Genomic DNA, 10,013 nt, shown 5'->3' on the forward strand with positions numbered 1-10,013 from the left:
GAGAGACAAAGGTACCTTCCTTAGTTTGCTTGATTTGCAAACTGAGAAAGAATTTGAGTTCACTCATCATAGACATCTCAAACTTCTCTGACATTAGCTTTCCAAACTTCTCACTAAAGTGAGGGTTAGTCGAACCAAATATAATATCATCAACATAGATTTGGCACACAAATAGTTCTCCATTAACCCTTTTAGTAAAAAGAGTAGAATCATTTTTTCCAATTTCAAAGCCTTTTTCAATAAGGAACTTTGTCAAGCATTTATACCACGCTCTAGGAGCTTGTTTAAGACCATAAAGAGCTTTGTGAAGTTTGTAGACATGATTAGGTTTCTTAGGATTGACAAAGCCTGGAGGTTGCTTAACATAAACTTTCTCCTCTATTTCACCATTTAGAAAAGCACTTTTAATGTCCATTTGGTACAAGGTGATATCATGGTGGTTAGCATAGGCAAGTAAGATGCGAATGGACTCAAGTCTAGCAACGGGGGCATATGTCTCACCATAGTCCATAACTTCGACTTGAGTGTAGCCTTGGGCAACGAGATGTGCTTTGTTGTGAACTTCTTGTCCATCTTCATCTTGCTTGTTGTGAAACACCCATTTGGTACCAATGATGTTGTGGTTGTTGTCGGGCTTCTCAACCAATGTCCAAACTTGATTTCTTTCAAAGTTGTGTAGCTCTTCATGCATGGCGTTTATCCAATCCGGATCTTCCAATGCTTCTTCAACCTTCATAGGTTCAATGCTAGAGATGAATGAATAATGTTCACAAAAGTTAGCGAAACGAGTTTTAGAGCGAGTGATTCTCCCAGTTTGGATATCATTGTATATTTGCTCGACGAGATGGTATTTGGCGACTCTTGCTCGAACTCGTGGAAGCTTTTGCTTGGATCTGGGTGGAACATCTTCTTCATCTTGTTCTTTTTCTTGGACTTCTTCATTGTTGACGTTGTCGTTCTCTTTTCATGGTGGAGAAGGAGGTTGTTGATGTTCATCTTGGTGTACTTCCTCGTTTTCTTCGTCTTGGTGTGTCCCACTTGTGGATGCTTCCGTATCAACTCTTGGTTCACCTTGTCTTGAGGTGGAAGCTTCCACTTGGATGGACGAGGTACTCTCCTTCACCTCCGTTGGATGAATCTTGCCAATAGACAAGTCTTGGATTGCTTCTGAAGGGTCTTTGTCTCCTACATCAATTGGCAATTGCTCTACTTGCGAGCCGTTAGGTTGATCAAACTTCACATCTACTGTCTCCTTCAACCTTTCGGGTGAAATTATTGTAGACACGGTAAGTGTGAGAGTTTGAGCCATAACCAAGTAGGAAATCTTCATGAGATTTAGGGGCAAATTTAGAACGACGACGCTTATCAAGAATGTAGCGCTTTGAGCCGAATACTCGAAAGTATCCAACTTGGGGTTTGTTACCGGTGAGGATCTCGTATGTCATCTTGCTGAGTAGCTTGTGAAGATACAAGCGATTTGTCGCATGACAAACTGTCTCAACCGCTTCCGCCCAAAAGTGCTTTGGCGTCTTGTACTCATCAAGCATCGTTCTCGCCATTTCGATGAGCGTCCGGTTCTTCCTATCAACAACTCCATTTTGTTGAGGTGTGTACATAGCCGAGAACTCATGTGAAATCCCTTCTTCATCAAGAAAGGTGTCCACATTTGTGTTCTTGAACTCCGTTCCATTGTCGCTGCGAACCTTCTTGATCTTCACTTCAAATTGATTTTGGGCCTTCCTAGGGAAGTTTTTGAAGATCTTTTGGACCTGCGATTTATCATCAAGAAAGAACACCCACGTAAATCTTGAAAAATCATCAACTATAACTAGACCAAAAGAATTTCCACCGAGACTTTTGTAAGCGTTGGGACCGAAAAGATCCATGTGAAGTAGCTCGAGCGGTCTCCTCGTGGTCATGATGTTCTTCACGGGATGCCTTCCTCCAACCTGTTTACCTGCTTGACAAGCACTACAAAGTCTATCCTTATCAAATATGACATTGTTAATGCCAAGGATATGATTACCTTTAATAAGCTTGTCAAGGTTTTGCATGCCCACATGACCTAACCGTCTATGCCACAACCAACCTTTAGAGGATTTAGCAATTAAGCAAGTTCTAGGTTGAGCCTTTTTAGTGAAATCAACAATGTAAAGATCACCTCTACATATACCGGTAAAGACCATTTTATGATTATCTCTTCGAAACACTTGGCAATCTACTTTAGTAAATAGGACGTTGAAACCGAAATCAGCAAGTCTAGATACTGAAAGTAAATTGTACCCAAGAGATTCAACAAGCATGACATTTTGTATGGAGCTATCATGTGAGATGGCCACCTTACCAGGGCCAACCACCTTACCCTTTGAGTTATCATCAAAAGTGACATACTTTCGAGGGCCGTTGTTTTCAGCAAGCTCACGAAACATATCTTTATCTCCGGTCATGTGATCGGTACATCCACTATCAAGAACCCATTCCTTTCCTCCTGCCATGTATCCCCGAAGATTTGCCATAAGACCAAAGTGTCTCATTGCATCATCAAGATCAAATTCACTATCATCATCCTCATCATAGTATCCATGTTCAACATCGTCACATGATGGATCAATTCCTAGAGAGGGTGGTTCTCATTAGAATGAGTTTGACAATGATCTTCTTTATGAATTCTAATAGCTTCGGAAATAATATTGCTAATAATTCCAACATCTCCTTTGGCACGCATAAGATTTGTAAGCTCAAATAGACAATCACCAAACTTAGGATCATTGGAATTCATCTTACTCAAGGCAATAGACTTATGGAGAATTTCATCTAGAATTTGTAAGGAATAATTTGTAAAACGTTCCTCAAGAAATTTCCATATGGTGTAGGCACACTTAAGAGTAGGCAAGCAACCTATCAAGTTTCTAGTCAAACCTCTAGTGATAAGATTAATAGTTCTAAGATTGTGAATCATGTCAATTGACTCATCAAGGGTAGGATGCATAGGATCAACATGAGGTGCACAAGGGCTAGTAATGTACTTGTTTAAATGATATTCATTGAAAATCACAAGCATCTCATTTTTTCACTCATGAAAATACTCTCCATCAAGTATAGGCACTCTATGTCTAAGACTCCCCAAACTAGACTCATCCATCTTCCTCCAATGGTGATTAAACCAAAGCAATGGAGAACAAAGCTCTGATACCAATTGAAAGGATCGAGAAGAGGTGTCTAGAGGGGGGGGGGTGAATAGACTCAATTAAGAAAAGTTGCAGTTTTTAATCTCTTTAAGTTGAAGTGGAGTTTTGGCACAAGTTTTAACATTCACACTACATATCAAGCAAGCATGACAAGAGTATATGAGCAGCGGAAAGTAAAGCATGCAAATTGCAAAAATGTAAAGGGATGGGATTGGAGTGCACAAACGCAATTTGGAGACACGAAGATTTTTTATCTGTGGTTCCGATAGGTGGTTGCTACGTCTTGAGCTTGCGTTGGTTTTCCTTGAAGAGGAAAGGGTGATGCAGCAATAGTAGCGTAAGTATTTCCCTCAGTTTTTGAGAACCAAGGTATCAATCCAGTAGGAGGCTCCTCAAAAGTCCCACGCACCTACACAAACAAACAAAGAACTTGCAACCAATGCAATAAAGGGGTTGTCAATCCCTTCACGGCCACTTGCGAAAGTGAGATCTAATGGAGATAGTATGATAAGATAAATATATTTTTGGTATTTTATAATATAGATGCAAAAAGTAAAGATGCAAATAAAAGTAGATTGGAAGCAAATATGATAAGAGATAGACCCGGGGGCCATAGGTTTCACTAGAGGCTTCTCTCAAGATAGCATAAGTATTACGGTGGGTGAACAAATTACTATCGAGCAATTGATAGAAAAGTGAATAGCTATGAGATTATCTATGCATGATCATGTATAGGCATCACGTACGCAACAAGTAGACCGACTTCTGCCTGCATCTACTACTATTACTCCTCACATCGACCGACTCCTGCCTGCATCTAGAGTATTAAGTTCATAAGAACAGAGTAACACATCAAGCAAGATGACATGATGTAGAGGGATAAACTCATGCAATATGATATAAACCCATCTTTTTATCCTCGATGGCAACAATACAATACGTGCCTTGCAACCCTTTCTGTCACTGGGTAAGGATACTGCAAGATTGAACCCAAAGCTAAGCACTTCTCCCATGGCAAGAAAGATCAATCTAGTAGGCCAAACCAAACTGATAATTCGAAGAGACTTGCAAAGATAACTCAATCATACATAAAAGAATTCAGAGGAGATTCAAATATTTCTCATAGATAAACTTGATCATAAACCCACAATTCATCGGATCTCAACAAACACACCGCAAAAAGAGTTTACATCGAATAGATCTCCACAAGAGAGGGGGAGAACATTGTATTGAGATCCAAAAAGAGAGAAGAAACCATCTAGCTAATAATTATGGACCCGAAGGTCTGTGGTAAACTACTCACAACTCATTGGAGGGGCTATGGTGTCGACGTAGAAGCCCTCCGTGGTCGATTCCCCCTCTGGCAGAGCGCCGGCGAAGGCTCCAAGATGGGATCTCGCGGATACAGAAGGTTACGACGGTGGAAATTGTGTTTCGGGTGCTCCCTGGATGTTTTCGGGGTACATAGGGTTATATAGGAGGAAGAAGTACGTTGGTGGCCGCCCGAGAGGCCCACGAGACAGGCGGCGCACCCTATAGGGGGGGGGCGCCCTACCCTCTTGTGGACGCCTCGGCTGCTTCTTGACTTGCACTCCAAGTCCTCAGGATCACGTTCGTTCCAAAAATCACGCTCCCGAAGGTTTCATTCCGTTTGGACTCCGTTTGATATTCCTTTTCTTCGAAATACTAAAATAGGCAAAAAAACAGCAATACGGGCTGGGCCTCCGGTAGTAGGTTAGTCCCAAAAATGATAATAATGTGTAAAATAAAGCCCATAAACATCCAAAAGGGGTAATATAATAGCATGGAACAATAAAAAATTATAGATACGTTGGAGACATATCAAGCATCCCCAAGCTTAATTCCCGCTCGTCCTCGAGTAGGTAAATGATAAAAACAGAATTTTTGATGTGGAATGCTACCTAGCATAATTCTCAATGTAATTTTCTTTATTGTGGCATGAATGTTCAGATCCAAACGATTCGAGATAAAAGCTTACAAAACATAAAAATAATAATGCTTCAAAGCATACTAACAAATAATCATGCCCTATCAAAATAGCATAGCCAAAGAAAGCTTATCCCTACAAAATCATATAGTTAGGCCATGCTTCATTTTCATTACACAAAATACTCCCATCATGCACAATCTCGATGACGAGCCGAGCAATTGTTTCATACTTTTTAACGCGCTTCAGCTTTTTCAACTCTTACGCAATATATGAGCGTAAGCCATGGACATAGCACTTAGGTGGTAAAAGATGGTGGTTGTGAGGACAAAAAGAGGGAGAAGATAGTCTCACATCAACTAGGCGTATTAACGGGCTATGGAGATGCCCATCAATAGATATCGATGTGAGTGAGTAGGGATTGCCATGCAACGGATGCACTAGAGCTATAAATATATGAAAGCTCAACAAAAAGAACTAAGTGGGTGTGCATCCAACTCGCTTGCTCACGAAGACCTAGGGCATTTTGGGGAAGCCCATCATTGGAATATACAAGCCAAGTTCTATAATGACAAAATTCCCACTAGTATATGAAAGTGACAACATAGGAGATTCTCTATCATGAAGATCATGGTGCTACTTTGAAGCACAAGTGTGGAAAAAGAGATAGTAGCATTGTCCCTTCTCTCTTTTTCTCTCATTTTATTTTTTTCTTTCTCTTTTTTTCTTTTTCTTTTCCTTTTTTTTCTCTTTTTTTTTCTTTGGCCTTTCCCTTTTTTGGCCTTTCTCTTTTTTTTCCTTTTTTTGGTGGGCTTCTTTGGCCTATTTTATTTTTATAAAGTCCGAAGTCTCATCCCAACTTGTGGGGGAATCATAGTCTTCATCATCCTTTCCTCACTGGGACAATGCTCTAATAATGAAGATCATCACACTTTTATGGATTTACAACTCAAGAATTACAACTCAAAGCTAGAACAAGATATGACTCTATATGAATGCCTCTGGCGATGTACCAGGATATGTAATGAATCAAGAGTGACATGTATGAAAATTATGAAGGTGGCCTTGCCACAAATACGATGTCAACCACATGATCATGCAAAGAGCAATATGACAATGATGAAACGTGTCATAATAAACGGAACGGTGGAAAGTTGCATTGCAATATATCTCGGAATGGCTATGAAAATGCCATAATAGGTAGGTATGGTGGCTGTTTTGAGGAAGGTAAATAATGGGTTCAATACCGGCGAAAGTTGCGCGGTAATAAGAAAGGCTAGCAAAGTGGAAGGATGAGTGTGCGTATATCCATGGACTCACATTAATCATAAAGAACTCATATACTTATTGCAAAAGTCTACTTATCCCTCGAAGCAAAGTACTATTACGCATGCCCCAAGAGGGATAGATTGGTAGGAAAAGACCATCGCTCATCCCCGACTGCCACTCATAAGGAAGACAATCAAAAGAGCACCTCATGCATCAATTTTGTCACACAACTTTTACCATATGTGCATGCTACGGGACTTGCTAACTTCAACAAAATTATTTCTCAATTTCATAATTATCCACTAGCATGACCCTAACATTGATAACCCACAAGTGTAGGGGATCTATCATAGTACTTTCGATAATTAAGAGTGTCGAACCCAACGAGGAGCAGAAGGAAATGATAAGCGGTTTTCAGCAAGGTTTTCTCTGCAAGCACTGAAATAGTAGGTGATAGATAGTTTTGTGATCGGATAAATAGTAACGAGCAAAAAGTAAATAAAGTAAATAAAGTGCAGCAAGGTGGCCCAATCCTTTATGTAGAAAAGGATAAGCCTGGAAAAATTCTAGTAATGAGGAAAGAGCTCCCGAGGACACATTGGGAATTATCGTCAAGCTAGTTTTCATCACGCTCATATGATTCGCGTTCGGTACTTTGATAATTTGATATGTGGGTGGACCGGCACTTGGGTACTGCCCTAACTTGGACAAGCATCCCACTTATGATTAACCCCTATTGCAAGCACCCACAACTACAAAAAGGAGTATTAAGGTAAACCTAACCACATCATTAAACATATGGGCCCATATGAACCCCTAACGAAGCAACGCGTAAACTAGGGTTTAAGCTTCTATCACTCTAGCAACCCATCATCTACTTATTACTTCCCTATGCCTTCCTCTGGGCCCAAATAATGGTGAAGTGTCATGTAGTGGACATTCACATAACACCACTAGAGGAAAGACAACATACATCTCATCAAAATATCGAACGAATACCAAATTCACATGACTACTAATAGCAAGACTTCACCCATGTCCTCGGGAACTAAAGTAACTACTCACAAAGCATAATCATGTTCATAATCAGAGGTGTAATAATATGCATTAAGGATCTGAACATATGATCTTCCACCAAGTAAACCAATAAGTATCAACTACAAGGAGTAATCAACACTACTAGCAACTCGTAGGTACCAATTTGTGGTTTTGGATACAAGATTGGATACAAGAGATGAACTAGGGTTTGAGAGGAGATGGTGCTGGTGAAAATGTTGATGGAGATTGACCCCCTCCCGATGAGAGGATCGTTGGTGAAAGTGCTAGTTATCGACTAGAGGGGGGTGAATAGGCGATTTTTATCTAAGTCTTCAAAACGTGGAAGTTTCGAAGACAAACAATAGAAATGACCTAATTGATATGCAGCGGAAGATAAACTACAACAAGCAAGCCATAGTCAAGTATGGAATAGCGTTAACGTATGAAGACTAATAGCAGCTAGGTAGTAGGATCAGGATGGAAGATAGTACCAATCAACAATAGTAGTCAAGCAATGAAGTCAATCAGATAAGACAGATAAGCAATGACTTCACGAAGACAAACTTAAAGTAAAGGAGGGAAGAGATAGAACCAGTCACTTGTTGAAGACACAGGATTTGTTGGACCAGTTCCAGTTGTTGTGACAACTGTACGTCTGGTTAGGGAGGCTGAGATTCAACTCAGAAGACCATGTCTTCACCTTATTCCCCTTGAGCTAAGGACACTTAGTCCTCGCCCAATCACTCTGGTAAGTCTTCAAGGTAGACTTCCAAACCTTCACAGACTTCGTTCACCCAGCAATCCATAATGACTCTTGGATGCTCAGAACGCGACGCCTAACCGGCTGGAGGATACACAGTCCTCAAGTGTAATAAGTCTTCAGGTCACACAGACAGAAAAACTTCAGTGATGCCTAACACTCTTTGGCTCTGGGTGTTTGAGCTTTGTCCTCGCAAGGATTTCTCTCTCTCAAATGCTTTGAGGTGGGTTGCTCTCAAACGACAAAAGCCGTATACTAACTCTGAGCAGCCACCAATTTATGGTGTAGGGGGTGGGCTATTTATAGCCACAAGGCAACCCGACCTGATTTGTCCGAAATGACCCTGGGTCACTAAGGAACTGACACGTGTTCCAATGGTCAGATTTCAAACACACGCGGCAACTTTACTTGGGCTACAAGCAAAGCTGACTCATCCAGCTCTGGATAAGATTTGCTCTCATTGTCTTCGCTCGAAGACATAGGATTTGGGTTGAGCATCACTTCAGTCACTCTGACTTAGTTCATTGCACCCCACTTAACAGTACGGTGGTTCCTATGACTCAACAAAGAAGAAAAGGAAACAACGAAACCACACAGTCTTCACGCTCCATAGTCTTCACGCAAATGTATTCTCATGTCATAGTCTTCAATATGAATATCTTCTCATACCACCATTGTCTTCAATGTCTTCATACATTTTTAGGGGTCATCTCCGGTAGGTAAACCGAATCAATGAGAGACACTACCTGCATTATCCTGCAATTCTCACAAACGCATTAGTCCCTCAACCAACTTTGTCATCAATACTCCAAAACCAACTAGGGGTGGCACTAGATGCACTTACAATCTCCCCCTTTTTGGTGATTGATGACAAACTGGTTGAAGTTTTCAACGGGGATAAAGTATGTGAAATTGTAAAGGATAGGAATTGTCTTCATAAGTAGCAAGGGATCCCCCTAAAGATGTGCATATAAGTAATTTTGCTTTTGGAATGCAAATGCACATGGCAGGTCGTACTTGTGGAGATCCACTTCAACTTATGAAGATAATTCATCATGCATGAAATGATATAGCAAATAGGATGACATGCATAATGAAAAATGGACGTCTGCAGGATGATATAAGTGCAGAAGTTATCATCGCACATGCGGAATTTATCATCACAACACAGTAAAGCAAATAAGTAGCAGACGACCATCAAGTTTAAGTGTTACAACTCAAAGAACGAAGTGTATCAAAGGCAAGAGTTGTAAGCACTAGGCAAAATATAATGCAACCGCCCATACACTAGTGCAGAACCGGGCAATAGCACCGGTTCGTAAGGACCTTTAGTGCCGGTTCCATAACCGGCACTAAAGTGTGGGCACTAAAGCCCCCCCCCCCTAGTACCGGTTCAGCATGAACCGGTGGTAAAGGGCAACCACGTGGCACGAGCCAGCTCTAGGGGGCTGGAGCCCTTTAGTACCGGTTGGTAATACCAACCGGTACTATAAGGTTTGGGGTTTTTTTAGTTTTATGATTTATTTTTCATTTAATTTTGTGTTTCCATTTTAATTCTTTTTCGTTTGCTGGTATTTTACGATACTACACATTGTACACGTTATGCATATATATATATATAAATAGAATTTCTAGTAGAACCAATCATGCATATATATATCATCAATGTCTCACAAACCACCATATTAATTAATTCACACATACACAAATGTATAGCTAGCTATATACAATTTCTCCTACATATGCATGTTGCCTTCGGAGCCAGTGGCATTAGCCTAATTGGTGCCTTCGGAGCATGATGACAATTGGA

Source organism: Triticum aestivum, chromosome 3B (genome assembly GCF_018294505.1).
Source record: "Triticum aestivum cultivar Chinese Spring chromosome 3B, IWGSC CS RefSeq v2.1, whole genome shotgun sequence".
NCBI lineage: Eukaryota > Viridiplantae > Streptophyta > Magnoliopsida > Poales > Poaceae > Triticum > Triticum aestivum.